Below are 16,133 nucleotides of genomic sequence, written 5' to 3' on the forward strand. Positions count from 1 at the left end.
ACTATTCAAGAAATATCTTCAGGATGTAAGTACTGATAACATAAACGTTACTAGTACATATGTGACTACAAAGTAAGGAATATAAGAAAATGATATCATTCAATTCATGAAAGTGGAGAATCTTCATAAGAATGGTTGAACTTATTCGAAACAATTGATTGTTACAGAAGGAGCACAGAATACATCGTTGGAGGCGAGTTATGTATCGGAAATAATTGTACTCGATTTAAATTCTTCCAAAACACATTCTAGCATCATATCGAAATAATTTCTCGACTGCCTCAATTTCAACTATACCTACTCGTACAAATAAGAGAACTATCGAGAGAAGCATGCAGACTGCTCCTTTTGAATACGTTTATTTCGTTCTGAATTCATTTGTGCATGTATATGGGCTGTTCTAAAGTTCTTTTTGTAAGAGAATACGCGATATTTGATGCTAGGGGTCACATATGGGATTACGAGGGTGAAGAAATAAGTATACGAGGGGCACAACTTTGAATTATAGATATATGATGGAATTGGCCGAAATCCATAACTAACTTATTCAAAAAAACACTTTATTGTGAGATTTCCACTGAACAATTTTACGTTTGCGTTTTTGTAAAAATATTTAGGGAAAATCTCACAATAAAGGGTTTTTTGAATACGTTTGAATTATAGGTTGCAAGCCCACGTTAACTTTTTAGGGGTATATACTTTTTGACAATGTATGATTTTCTGCTTCATTTGATAGTTCGTACTGGAACCTCTGACGTAAAATGAATCTATTGAAAACACTTTCCCAACACTAGAACAAAATTGCTAACATGGTTAGCGAAACGCGCGTCGAGAGACAGTAATTTTGTTCTGGTGCTGGAAAAGTGTTTTCAATAGATTTCTGCTTCATATCATAAGTTTTAGGTGGTGTACGTGAAAATCCTGAGAAAGTGAAAACAATAACCCAATTCACTACTGAAATTTTTTCAACTAAACGCCGTTCCTAAAAAAATGAGACAGGAAAAATATTCCTCTATATGCAAAGATAATAAAAAGTCCTTCGCAGACCACACGCTCTCAAACCAAAAATTTTGAGAAGCATAACAGAATTTTTTTTATATAGAAAAATAATTTCACAAGCCATACCGAAGTTTATCAACTTTGAGATTATGAACATTTTTACAATTTTTCAGTCCCGTTTTTTGTAAGGTATTTGATTATGAAAGATCCCAGTCATAATTGATGATATATAAATTTATAAAAGTCTCACAAGAGTGTTTGGCAAATTATTCCTCAACTTGGGTTATTGATTTGACTTTCCCAAGATTTTTACGAGACCCACCCACTAACGGCATAAAGGTGAAACTCATTTCTCACTTCAGAACTATAAAAATCATACATTTCAACGAGGTATCAACCCCCAGTATTCAACTCCCAGAAATGTCATCTTCCTCTTGAAGATGATCATTTGGTGATTTGAACACATGTCGAAGTGTTAAAAATAACGGTTTGGTGTTGGGAAAGAACTCCAGTAATATTCAGACTTTGGTACAATTTTAAAATGGATTTAGTCGTGATCTTTTCTCAACAGATGATGTACATTTGCTAATTTATGGTAAAATACTCGTTGTGTTACTGTAACTGGTTCAAATTAGAGAGACTCCTTTCAATGTGTCGATGTCGATTAGTTACGTAGATAGGTAGATTAGTTTCAAAATTCCACGATATTTTCTCTTCGGTTAATTTTATTTAACCGAACTTGAAAGAGAATCACGTGTGAACGAATATGTTAATAATGATGAATCATTGATTTTTAAGATTCTTATCGAAGAAAAACATCAGTGATTTCGATTTGGTCACTTTTTATAAGTTTTTATACATCAGAAAAAATAATTTAGTAGCAAAAATACAAATTCTGCTTCTTCTGGTACTTTTGTTCTAAAAAATGATTTTGAGTTTTCATGAATATATTCACAATAAACGGACCATTCTCATTTTCCTATGAAAATTTTACCTGAAAAACATTGACATGGTTTTAGTTAAAAATCAAAAATCATCACTATGAAATATGCTGAATCATCATGTGTTTATTTCAATTGAATTTTTTATATTAGATATACAGTTTTGGTAAGGAAGGTCGTTTGAATCGTACGTAAACTAATAATCGTCAAACAACACTCCTGGCACATTCCACGTCAGATATAAAGTTACAGCCTTACAGCAAATTGAATTTATTTGATACAAATTCAAAAAAATCCTGCACAGTAGTCGAATGCATGTCGAACATATTGCAATATTCGTCATGGTAGCAATCACGAAAGTAGTTGATTTTGAAAATGCATTTGTCAAGCTCCAATATAACGTTTTTTGAGGGAAGTAATAGTTATCATTATATCCAGTTGATGTTTTCAGTCACATGAAATTATTATTTCCTTTCAACTGTCTTCCGTATATGCAAAGAGTAAGAATTTCCAGAATAGGACTGGAATATTTCATTCATGGATGTCTAAGTTTCTGTACTTCCGGCCGTGAACTTGCTCTAACAAAGCATCACGCTCTCAAACAAACTTTTCTCGATCGTGAAATCGGCATTCGAGCTGAAATTAAACGTCAAGCCTTCACTCGACCGTGAATTGAACTAAAATATATGAAGTTATCAAATTTTCAGTGATATGAAACGAATTGAAGAGTTTTATCGATTCTACATTCATGAACTCCAAATTGATGTTCAATATAAAAAGTATTTATCGTTTCAAAGTTAATAAAAGGAAGTAGATGAATCAGAAAACTAATAAAGATAATATTGTGTTAGCGGAAAACATGAATACCACTGTGAAAAGAGATCATTTTTACGCAGTTGGTGCTCTGTTTGTTTCTTCTTCTAGCTTTAGAAAAAGTTAATCATGACATTTTCAACAACCTCTATCGAAAATATTTGTTGTGGACGTACGAGTATTACTTTCATTTGGAGGGCACGTATATCATTAACAAATAACTACTATATTGAAATTAATATGTTTCTGGTAGAACCTTCTGCTACAAAATTTGGCGTCATCTGGAGACTGTAACTCTTCACTTTTAGAGATAAGACCGTTGGAATTTGATAGATTCAATTTCATGTTATCATTAGAAGCGACACTTCCTGAGGAAGTTTTTCCAAATGGATCTGATCTCCAGCGATTCAAATCCAATGTGAATTGCTACTTTCGCACACGTAATGCTCTTAGAGCGTTTTAAGGATTGTCCTATAGTGCTCGTGTTTTGTCCTTAAAAAAAATCCAAAAAGTTGCATTTTGAACCCTTCTTCTCCAAATGTAGTCATGATTGAACTCGTAACCCTCTGTTAAAAGATTGTTTTCAAATTTTGAATTGGTCTTCTCATTCAGAAAACTAGTCCTATGGTCTTTTATTCTTTCCGATAAATTATTTCCGGTTTGGCCAATATACAATTGTGCCGATATAAATTTTATATTGGTAGAATTCTTTCATGAAAGTGTTTTTTTAATACATAATATTTATTGTGATATTACCCCAAAGAAAAGTATAGTGAATAGTGTTTATTATTTACACTATTTCCTTTATTTATATTTCAAAGGGCTGTTTTCGTAGAATCGTCCTTCTGACATTAATGCACCAGAGTTTTAATCGCGGATCAAGAGTTGAAGGTGGTTCAACTTTTTCATTTTCATAGGGAGCTTTGAAACATAGTATATGTGATAACTTCTAGAAATTATTATGTTTGTAATGTATTAACATTATTATTAAGAGTTCAATATTACCATTATGAAAAATATTAAATGACGAATACTGTCTGATTGTTGTGAAAATATTGACTTTCACATAAAAAGGTTACAGCCTATCTAAACTTCGTTGAAAACCCTTTCCTAATGAATTGACGACCCGGTCTGGTATTTAAATTTTGTTAAGGGTTTGTTCGTCACCCAAAACGTTTACGAGGTATTCGTTGCACGTGCCAAATTCTTTTCCGTCCAACCTATCTACTAGACATGTTATTTATTGCATGGTTCTCGTTCTTTGTTACGCTATATTTTTTTAAATTTCTTGCGATGCAAATGGCGCATGTAGTAAGCAAACGTTGTTGTGACGACATATGTGAAGGATGTTAGTTATTTCACTGGCATTTGTTCAAACAAGCTGTTTCATTAATTAATATTGTTTTGAAATAATATAATTAAATGGATGTATTTATGTCCAAGAAAATCTGAAAAGAAACTAGCAACGAATTTTTTTCAAGCTTTCAAATCGAAAGTAGTTTGTTTTGAAAGATATGCTACCCTATGTGAATTTGTTAAATGATGCAATATTAAATCACATGAAAAAAATGAATATCGTCAAAAAATATACCCCTTTCAATTTGAATATGCATCATTTATTTTATTAGATTTCTATCTCTGCACATACTTTGTTTGAATCAACAGAATTCAACACAATACAAATTCATTTCAATTTCTTCAATTTTTTATTTTTTGACAAGCTCTACTATTGTAGAGCACCCAAGTCTCTGTGGGAAGAATCATGCGAAAATGACAATTTTCATTAATTATGTAAATCCACTTGCTATAGATTGAATTTTGGATAAATATTTCTCAATAAAAAAGTTCTCAACCCTTTTTGATGGGAATAAGTTATCTCAGATTGTGCTTTTGAAAGACTTTGTTATATTTCAATATTTTTATACTTTTAATTTGAAATATATCATTCCAAGTTTCTTAGAAATGGGCTTAGCCAATTCTCCTGTTCTCTAGACACAAACAAATTAGTTGTGAAACCTAACGGAATGATTGTGGCTTCTGTCATTTCCTGTATTACTCCGCTTCATCATAAGTATCCATTTAGATCTCTTTGTATATGTCGACAAGGATGTGTAACTGATGTTTGGATATTTAAATTGAAAAATGAGATAAGGATGCTGCCAACGAAGCAATATAATGCACTTTTTGTATATATCAATATATATTAGATATTTACTGCAGAATGGGTCAGATATATTATATATTCTTGAGGGTCAGCAAAGCTTGTGAGAAAAATATCTAAGAGAGACACCCATGCATGGATTTCCATAATATAATATGCATAGTACAGTAATCAAAATCGTAAGAGAATGATCTTTGAATGAAAAAGTTTTGTGAAATGTAGGACTTATTTTTGTAGTACAGATTCATGAAATTTTGGATCTACTGTACACTGGCATGAAATACAGTTTGTCAAGAATGACAGTAGTGGAAACGTAAAAGACAGGAGTGGAAACGCCCACAGCCCAGTCAGTTGAATTTGTATGTTGTGAAGTGACCATCGCGGGTAAATCGAGTGTACCGGGTGTCCCACATTTTATGTGACAGGCAATATCTGGTTTGTTGAAGGAGATACACAAAAATGTTTCATACAAAAGTTTTAGGAGTTCATGAGAGCTATATTTTGATATAATTTTTAAATATACAGGGTGTTTGGTGTAGGTGCTACAGACCAAAATTCCATTTTTTAAAATAGAACGCCCTGTATATCATTACACATTCAGATGCTACGTTAAATTCTGATATCATTTCATGTTTGGTTTTTGAAATTCGGTTACGGCGTTGTTGAGTTATTGCTTAAAATGTAAAGTCTTGAGAACGACTATTATTTTTAAAAATATCTCATACAATTATTCACTCTGCATCAGATCACATGAAAATTAGTCAAAATTTTGGGTGTTCGAAGTAATGGTTTCAATTTTGAGTTGTGGAATCCAGTCAGGAATCATTTTGAATATGAAACAATTGCGAAATTGAAAGAGGTGTATTCAAAAACAAATCTTTAATTAATAACAATGTAAATAATATAACTTGATGAATCATTTCATAAGAATGGTAGGTACCTAGAAATAAGTCATAAAAATTGTTCAAAGTGATGCCCATTAGATATTATACAGGCTTCGAAACGTCGAATCACTTCTCTCGTACAAGTCGCTCTTATAATATCAGGCGTAATATCACTGCACGCTAGTCGAATTTTCATTTTCAGATCATCCACATTCAAAGGGGGAGTAGTGAAAACAATATCTTTTAAATAACCCCATAGGAAAAATCGAGCGGTGATAAATCTGGGGAACGAGCCGGCCACCGAATTGGACCCTTATTACCAATCCATGTATTTGGGTACGTTCTATCCAGATATTCAGTAACAACCTGTGAATTGTGAGGAGGAGCACCATCTTGTTGCCACCAAATTCCTTGTCGTTCTGCTATGGGAATATCTTACATCAACTGGATCAAATCATTTTCTAGAAAATGTAAATATCGCAATCCATTGAGATTTTCATTGAAAAAGTAAGGTCCTATGATGCGGCCATTGAACAATCCACACCATACATTAATACCCCAAGTAATTTGAAAATTACTTTCGCGGACCCAGTGGGGATTTTCTTGAGACCAATAGTGACTGTTATGTCGATTCATAACTCCATTATTGTGGAATCGCGATTCATCGCTCCACAAAATTTGACTGAATATGTTAGGACTTTCATGTAATATTACCTGAATACAAGCAATGAATTCAAGTCGTCGTTCAAAGTCCGTGGGTTTCAAACCTTGTACCAACTGAATTTTGAATGGGTGGTATTTATTTTCTTTCAGAATTCTCTGTACATTAGATTTACTCACACCGACTTCTTCTGCAAGAGTACGGATAGAAACATGTGGATGAATAATAATATAAGCCAACACATTGATCTCTAAATCTTCAGGTCTAACAGATCTCGTATGATGACGATGCTTTATAGTAGAAGGAAATGACCCAGTTCGCAATTTTTCTACAACTCTCGAAAAAGTCATTCATGACGGAATGGGTCTGTCTGGAAAACGTTCTTGGTATAGACGTTGTGCTTGACGGCAGTTTTTCTGACATTCCCCAAAAATTAATAACATATCAATGCAATCACTTGGACTAAACGCGAAAGGCATACTGGAGTTTTCGCACAAAGAACACAGTTACTGTTTTGCAAAGAATCACTGAATCGAACTGACAAGTAGATACAATTCAACAACATTTGTTACTATGGCATCAACAAGCATAAGCTACTTGATGAAATTGTGCCAATATAAAGCAATTCACCCTCAAGTTAGTCACATTCTCAAGAATTTCAATATTATATTCAACTGATATCGATATCGTATCGTAGAGGTGAGAATAATGGTTTGTATTCAGTAGTAGTCTAGTTCAATTTAATAAAAGATATAGACTGGATTCGTGTACGAGTAAATAAGTTTTTTTGAAACTTTATATTTAAGGAAAAGTGCAATAACTCAACAACGCCGTAACCGAATTTCAAAAACCAAACATAAAATGATATCAGAATTTAACGTAGCATCTGAATATGTAATGATATACAGGGCGTTCTATTTTAAAAAATGGAATTTTGGTCTGTAGCACCTACACCAAACACCCTGTATATTTAAAAATTATATCAAAATATAGCTCTCATGAACTCCTAAAACTTTTGTATGAAACATTTTTGTGTATTTCCTTCGACAAACCAGATATTGCCTGTCACATAAAATGTGGGACACCCGGTATAGTCCGAGCAGAATTAAAGCGTAAAGGGTACAATTTGAATATTGTCACTTAACCAGGATGGAGTTCAAATGAAACCTAAATCGTGAAGCGCTGACAAGTCAAACGAGGGAAGTTATAGAAAATGAGAAAAAAATACCATTTCTTATTCTGAATTTGTCTTCAACGAAAGGGTTAACAACAACATATCTGGAAACGTTGGCATCACAGGAACCCATTCAAACGCCGTTCATATAAATTTGAGAGCAAATGTTGTATATCTTCTTAGCATACAGAAAAGATTCTGTTGAGATAACATTTGAGCGAAAGTATAGATATTACTACATATTTCCAACTCTTACGGTTATACTATTTTAGTTGTTTTTATTGGCAAATATTTTCTCTCGACAGAATTATATTTTTTTCAACTTTTTGCCTCATTCTTCCCCTCGTATTTGCTGTTTTAGGGTTTCACTTTTGATTTATTATTCGGCTCTGGCTTGTTACTCCGAGAAATATTTTTTATGATGCCCGTGTAACATGAAACAATTTTATTTCCTATTAGGTTGTTGCGCTGAAACATGGAATATTACTTTCTCTAAGAGTAAGTCACATTTGGATTGAAGTAAGTGATGAGAATTATTCAGACGTCCAAGATTTTCATTATATCATTCAGAAAAATGTATTTGTAATCAACGTTACTGTAACAAATTTTACAAGTGGTGAAAAGTATAGAAAGTTTTAAATCGCTATTTCATGATCTCCTACCACGTAGTAACGGCTACATCCATCAATTTATCATATTATTCGTAAGATTGTCAACCGTTGTTTATTTTGAGTTAATTTCTCTATTCTGTCGTCAAGAGAGTTTGGCATAGTCGTATTTAACTGAAAATATAGAGTTCATCTATTCAAAAATATCAATAACAACATGGCAGTTTGAGAGTAGTTACATGGAATTTGATTTCAATTATTTTCATAACTTTGGATGTGGAATAAATATTTTAATTTTGAGTTTATATTGACACTTATTAGTGCTATAATACAAGAATAAATTCATGCCGATTCTGATATATTTCTGAGAGCTTTATGGAATGTAATGTTTGCCCTACATATTTTTATGTAGGGCACGTATTGAATGATATTTTCGAAATATCGACGACAGTAAAGATACCTGCCTGATTTCACTTGATTGCTCCAAGGCCTTCGACACCATTGATTTTCTTCTTCTGTTGAAAAACCATATTTCACCCACTTGTCGAATTACCGGCAACGAGTGAAATTTTTTTTTCTGATTGTCACTCAGTAAACATAGGGTTGCTGCAAGGCAATGTTTTTTGGTCTTTTTTTCAACTCACCTATACAGCTGATATAAGAAAATATTCAAAATACTGCTCTATGCATCAATATGTAGACAATACCCAAATATACTACTTATTTTATTCATGAAGACGTTTTAAAGCCGGCTCTAACATAAATAAAATGCTTATGTGCACAAGCAAATTATGAAAAAAAAACTTAATATCAAAAATTTGATTTCACAATTGGTTGTTAACATTTGGGCTCAGATGTTAACATGAACTTTGAAAGATATGTAACGAACCTTATTAAAAAAACATCTATGGTAACATTCTTGATAGCTCTGTTTAGTTTTCACTATGTGATAAATAATAATGGAATTTTTTCATCAACTCAAACAGTTCTTTTAACAAACACAAAGGAGAAACGTACAATACAGGAATTCTTGAGGGGTATTGTAGATGACATAATAAGGAAGAAGAAATTCAGGTTGAGAATGAACTAAATTTCAACTTTTCAAAAGGACAAAAACCAAGATAAATAAATCTCAGTCCCATACAACCAGTACACGAAGAACTTTGGAAATATTTTCAAGGAACTAGGTATGAAGGTGGCTTTTAAAACAAGTCATACACTACAGAGCCTTTTAGGAAATCCAAAAGACAAAGTCGAGAATTCGGAAAAGTCTGGAATTTACGAAATTAAATGCGAGGACTGCGATGCAAAATATTATGGACAAACAAGAAGATCTATTAAAATAAGATATAAGAAACACTTAGGACACTTAAAATATTGAAGACCAGAAAAATCCGCAGTCGCCCATCATATTTTGCTACAAAACCATTCCATAGACTTCAGTTCATTGAGACTAGTTTAGACAAGTTAACAACAGACATCTAGATGCCTATGGGAATGTAGAAATAAGTAAACATAATATTATGAATAACGATGGTGGACCAACACCTAATAGTATACTATATAGCTTGTTTAAATAATGTTTTATTCATTAGATTTACCTGTCTATCACGTAAGGACACATTGTAAAATTAATTGAAGACTGGTAGATAAGGCAATATTGTGAATTCATTTAAGACACTTAAGAGGTACCTATAACAGGTATCTATGGTATAAATAAGGATACCTTTGTAAGTACGATTAGTTTTATCTTCCTCTTGAAGATGATCACTCGGTGGCCGAAACACGTGTCGAGATGTTAAAATAACGGTCTGGTGTTGGAGAAAAACTTCAGTAATATTCATTATTTCTGTTTTTCCGATAACCAGCTGTCGCACCCCTACAAACGACAACCCTCAGAAGTCGAAACTTGTGCAAGCTAAGGATTAACGAGGTCTTACCTTGTAACGTGTGATTCCTAACACGGGTTGGACGGTTGCAAGTGAAGATCGATCGTTCAGACTAGGGCTTGAACCACCGACCAACACGGCAGTCAATTCGAGTGAGTGAACAAAGCACACACGCCGAACCGCTTGGCTACCGCTTGGCTATTACACCAATGGTTCAAATAGTCCATCACAAGTACTTTGTGATAGTCTGATACTATCACAGTTTTCTTATCGCATACTAGGTGTGTACTGGCCGGCTTTACTTACTGAACAAAAAAAATTCTGAATCTCTGTCGGAGATTTGCACAACATAAGAAAATACTATCACATTTCTAGTGTAGAATTTAAGTCACAGCATGGCTTGTTTCGTCTACAAACTAAATAAGAGGTAACAACTGAATTATGATTTCGACAGACTCACAAAACTAGATAACTCCAATTATTGACAAATACGAAATCATTCCCAAGCATACATCACAATTCGAACTTTGTTTAGTATAATGCAAACAAAATTAAATGTAACAAATTTCCAAAGAGAAATTTGGATGATTTGTTCGCTATATGGAATTGTTGGAATAAAGATAAATTATTAATATTAGCTTTGCAATTATTATTATTTATACTGTTTTCAACCTAACACGTTAAACAAGTATGAGCTGACACCATGTGCTATTAATATCAATCATAATCCACTATACTTTTACATAATTGCAGCACTTTCGTGCGTACTTCAGGGTTGAATTTCGAGTAGGTTGTCCACCTACTGATGTTCAAACATTGATGCGGTACATACACACTGGTGTTAAAACTGACTGTCGCCTGACTTAAAGAAAGGCGAACGATGTTATATGAGCTAACCACTTATCAATATCAGAAAATGGATTGCTGTCTAGAATAGTGATGACATGTGCCCTCCTCTGCACGCATCATTTTGGAGATCTCTGTTTTTGAACGGTCGTTTCATATTTGGTAGGCGATTCATCAAAACATCACTCTCTTTGGGGTGAGTGAATTTTCTTTAAAATTCAGATAATTCAGTCAACGCAATCTCTGTAATCTTCTGTCGAATTCATCAGAAGGAAGACATCGGAGTATATGGGAAGTTTTCATATTGTCACCCTGTATGAAGAAGAGTATGATAACAATTTACTTTTGATACTCTGAAAAAGTTGGAGATGCAATGAGCCTTTTTCCTGAGAATAGTACAGTGAACGTGTCACGAGAGGCAGCACTAGTAGTAGGGACAAACATAAACTATTCACATGTAAAACAGTGTTATTTACATAATATTAATTTATTACTTAAAAATATAAATCTGATATAAAAAATTATTTTGTCCTAGTATAATGCCAAAAAAGCATTGTTGTTTTGCGAATTGTACGTCGGATAATCGATATCCGGAAGAAAACGTGTTTTTATACCAATAATAAAACCTCATATTAATGCGGTTAGATGTAAGAAATGGATACATGCTTCGAGGAGAGTGGATTTAACAGTACCAAAAATAAATAAATATTCATATGTATGTAAACATGAAATGAATAGTAAATTTTTCATCGTTAATTACCATTGATTAGAATGAGATATAACCTCAATCTTTTATTAAATCATATTCATTTATTGTATTTAAATTAATTTATTTCATTACCATCTATATTTGATTTATATTTCACTCGGAAATCTGAAATTCATAATTATTTTTAATTTCATATATTACAGTTTGAATCTACCGCTACTCTTTTACTAGAGTCTGTATACTAACCTGTCTAATAAGTCAATTTTTTTCCAGTTAATTTTAAATTACGGCATGGAAGCCAACGTTTAAATATTACAACATTGTTATCCTTCACAGTTGCAAATTTTAGTTTTGCTACAGGAACATCTTTTTCTGTTAAAAACATTATTTTTTAATTGTACTTTACCATATGTTTATATGAGGATTAAGCAGTGTTTGTCCCTACCGAACTACTAGCGCTGCTAGTGAGTGATTTTTCGTACTCAGGCTCAAAATTAGCGAGTTGACAAAACTATAAGTATTGGCTGGATTTTCAAATTTCCCGTCTCCTTCGCCATTTTATGAACACACTTCAAATAATTATTTTACATTATTATTTATTCGTTATCTTAATTATTCAAGTCGTTCCTCCCTATTTTTGATACTAAAACTGTCTCTCATGTAGTGGCAACATTTTTTTTTTAGATAGACAATAGCCACTATTTACGAATCCTAACCAAGTGAAACTCATGCAAAAACCAAGATATCAGTGAACATGAACCGGAAGCTATTGTGTGAATTCTGAAAATTTGGTAATCAGTTGATAATATTTGCAGTAGATGGATTTTACGGTTTGAAACAATCTTACTTCGCGTAAATTCCTCTGAACCTAGAATAGGACGTTTTAATTGAAGGGATTATTCCATAATTTTGTTAAGGATCGTGCATCTTGCATGAGCATATAGTACTTACATTACTTACCGAGTAATAATAATAATAATAATTCTTTATTGGTGTGATGACATTAAAAATGTTTACACAAGTCAGGAAAGGATAAAGACATAAAAATGGTAATATATATATATATATATATATATATATATATATATATATATATATATATATATATATATATATATATATATATATATATATATATAGTAATACAAAATACAAAAAAAACTTATTGTAAATACTACAGTTCACAAATCTTTGTAAAATCAGCATTTAAAAATTCGTTAAAATCGTAAAAGGCACCCCTGAGTAACAGTTGCTTAATTGCTTAATTTGGACCTTAAATGTGTTCAAATGTGCATTCTTAATCGATTCGGGTAGAGCATTGAAAAATTTTGGAGCATAGTAGTTGATTCCATTGCGACTTTTTGAAACTCTCTGATAATCTAGGTATATGTTTTTGGAACTTCTGGTGTGGTGATTATGTATGTCAGAGTGACTTGTGTATTTATGTGAGTTGGTTTTAATATATATAAGGCACTGGAAAATGTAAGAGCTGGGAACTGTAAGTATTTGTAGAACTTTGAAGGAGTCCTTGCAGTCATCTCTGTACTTCAAGCCTGACAGTACCCTTATAGCTTTTCTTTGCATGCCGAAGACTTCTGCAGCGTGTGGAGAGTGTCCCCAAGAAATGATTGTGTATGGTAAAGTGGAATGGATAAATGCATGATAAGCGGAGAGAAGTGTGGCGTTGTTCACTGTTTGAGATAGGGTGCGTATTAGATGGATGTGAGAAGATAGTTATTTGCAGATGTTTTCTGTGTGATGCTGCCATGACAATTTTGTGTCTATATAGACTCCTAGGAATTTCACCGACTCTGAGCAAGAGAAATTTTCGGTGTTTCGTAAAGAGAGTATGATATTTTCAGTTTTGCTGTCGTTTACCTTTAGTTGGTTTGCTAGAAACCACTCATGTATGATAGAATTAGAGTCATCAACTGTTTGTTTAAGTCTGTTTGGATTTCTATCAGAATGGATCACAGTCGTGTCATCTGCGTAGAGTACACATTTGGATTGTGGTGAGGCGAGTGGCAGGTCATTAAGAAAGATAAGAAAGAGAATAGGTCCCAATATGGAGCCTTGAGGAACACCATACGTAGTAGGTCTAGAGTTTGATGTGGTATTTTCAATCTTGACATATTGAGTTCGGTTTGTTAAATATGATCGAATCATTTCAATACTATTCTGGTGAAAGTTATATGAGTTTAATTTCTCCAAAAGAATATTAGGAGAGATGCAATCGAAGGCTTCAGAGGTCTATAAGACCGATATGAGTGTACTCGTTGTTTTCAAAGGCTCTAGTTACAAATTCTATCAGTTTATTGATGGCGTGTGTTGTGGAAAGTCTGGATCGGAAACCAAACTGTGCCTGAGTAAAGTATTCATTGTCTTCCATATATTTGGTTAAATGATCTTTCAGCAGAATTTTAAAAATTTTTCCAAGGAAAGGTAAGATTATAATTGGACGGAAATGGGATGGGTTGTCTATAGAATTTTTTTATGTATGGGGATGACTTTACCTGTTTTGAGAATGTCAGGAAACACGCTCTCACGGATGCATCGGTTTATAAGTTTTGTCAGGGGAGAAAGTATAGCATACCTTATTGCTTGAATTATTTTCAAGTTCATGTCAAATGCGTCCTTGACATCAGTTTTTTTGAGTCGTCCAATGGCATCGTTCACCTGAATGAGACTAACTTCCTTGAAGGTGAAATTGATTTTGGAGTTTCTCTTTTGCGGCAGGAAGTTTAGAAATGATCGATTTGATGGTGGCAGCTCCCTAATGACTTTCTCAGCGGCAGCGCAAAAAAAATTATTGAATTCCTCCACAGAGACTTTGGGAGACTTTTTTGTTGTCGGTTTTCGTTTATTATACTCCACATAGCTTTTTGTTTATTGTGATGATTACCTATGAATCTATCGTGATATGTTTTCTTGGCTTTCAGTAGGTTGTTTCTATACAGACTTGTTTTTTCTTTGATCATTTTTCCAGTTTCTGGGGAGGGATTCTGTTTGAAAAAAATTCTCAATAGGTTTATGTTGTCTCTTTTTTTTTTTTAGTTCAGAGGTGAACCAGTTCACTTTTTTAAATTTATTGTTTATAATTTTAGATTTTATTGGAAATGTTTTATCCATGTGGTTCGTTACAATGTTTATAAGATTAGTGAATATTGTATTAATATCTACACTTTCATCATTAACGAAAGTCCAATCTACTAATTCAAGTGAATTATGAAAGTTATACAGTCCCATGTCGTGTATTGGTTGTAGTCCACATGACAGTTAATGTTTACTACGGTTGATTTAATAAAAAAATTGTCTAGACAGTGGTGTTTCCTAGTTTTCTTATCATTTGTGTAATGAAAGCCATATGAGGAGAAAAGATTAATGAGTTTGATGGAGTTTTTATCGTTTCCATCGAGAAAATGTACATTGAAATCTCCAGAAATATAGATATTGGCGAATTTACTTCTTTGAAGAGTTTCGAGAGTCTCCGACATTTTACCGATAAAAGTCTCAAAATCACCACTCGGGGATCTATATAAGGTGATAATTAGGTTGTCATCAAATTTTACTGCTGTAATTTCAAAATGCTTCTCTAGAGAAATTTCATTAATTTTATCGTAGGGTTCTGGATTATATTTTTTTAATGCAAAATGGCTACTCCACCATGTATCATGTTTGTTCTATAATAAGTAGAGCTGATATTGTAATTTGTAAGAATTACAAGTTCATCTTCTCTGAGCCAATGTTCATTTAGGCAAATCAAATCAATAGCTTTGTCACTCAGGTATGCCTCTAGTGCACAAATTTTGTTTCTCAGGCATTGAATGTTTAAGTGTAATATACTCATATGTGTTTTATTATGCTTTATGTTAGAGTGAGTTCGGGTGTTTACCTGAGCTGGTTTATTTTGAATCGTAATGTCGCGTAAGGTTTTGTTCTTGTGCTGAGAGGAAACTGTATCTAGATTCACAGGTTTATTGGAAATAACTTCTAATTTGCTTGAGTTTTGTCTAAGGTACATGAGCACCTTTTAATCTACAACTATCAGTCTCAGTGTTTCGAAAATACTCCTTTTGGCTTTCTATTTTAAAAAAGTATAAAACTGAAAATTATTAAAGAAATGTTAGAAAGAGCACTCGATTTCGGACGTTTTCAGAAGATGAAGACGCCAACTTAGTTTGTGAAAGGCGCGTATGACAGTTCTGATGTTCGGAAACGGTGCTTGTTTTGGATGAAACGAAAAGTAGAATAAATCTGAAACAATTACTTTCCTTACGGATGATTCATTTTTTCCATCTCAGATTGTACACCATAGGAAATGGTATGTGAAATTTTTCGTTACTCCTACAATAGGAAAAAAATGGTTACAATATGTTTTTTCCGTTAACCAGCTATCGCACCCCTACGAATGACAACCGTCAGAATTCGAAACTTGTGCGAGCTAAGGA

The 16,133-nt window shown here is 33.0% G+C and overlaps 1 protein-coding gene across 2 annotated transcripts in view; it reads left to right on the plus strand.

The window, feature by feature from the left end:
* Positions 1-16,133, plus strand: part of sm (heterogeneous nuclear ribonucleoprotein L) — a 532,854-nt gene that overhangs the window by 422,627 nt on the left and 94,094 nt on the right. The window lies entirely within an intron of this gene.

Source organism: Leptinotarsa decemlineata, unplaced genomic scaffold, assembly GCF_025532065.1.
Source record: "Leptinotarsa decemlineata unplaced genomic scaffold, Ldec_3_MD MMD2_P_RNA_scaffold_11, whole genome shotgun sequence".
NCBI classification, from domain to species: domain Eukaryota; kingdom Metazoa; phylum Arthropoda; class Insecta; order Coleoptera; family Chrysomelidae; genus Leptinotarsa; species Leptinotarsa decemlineata.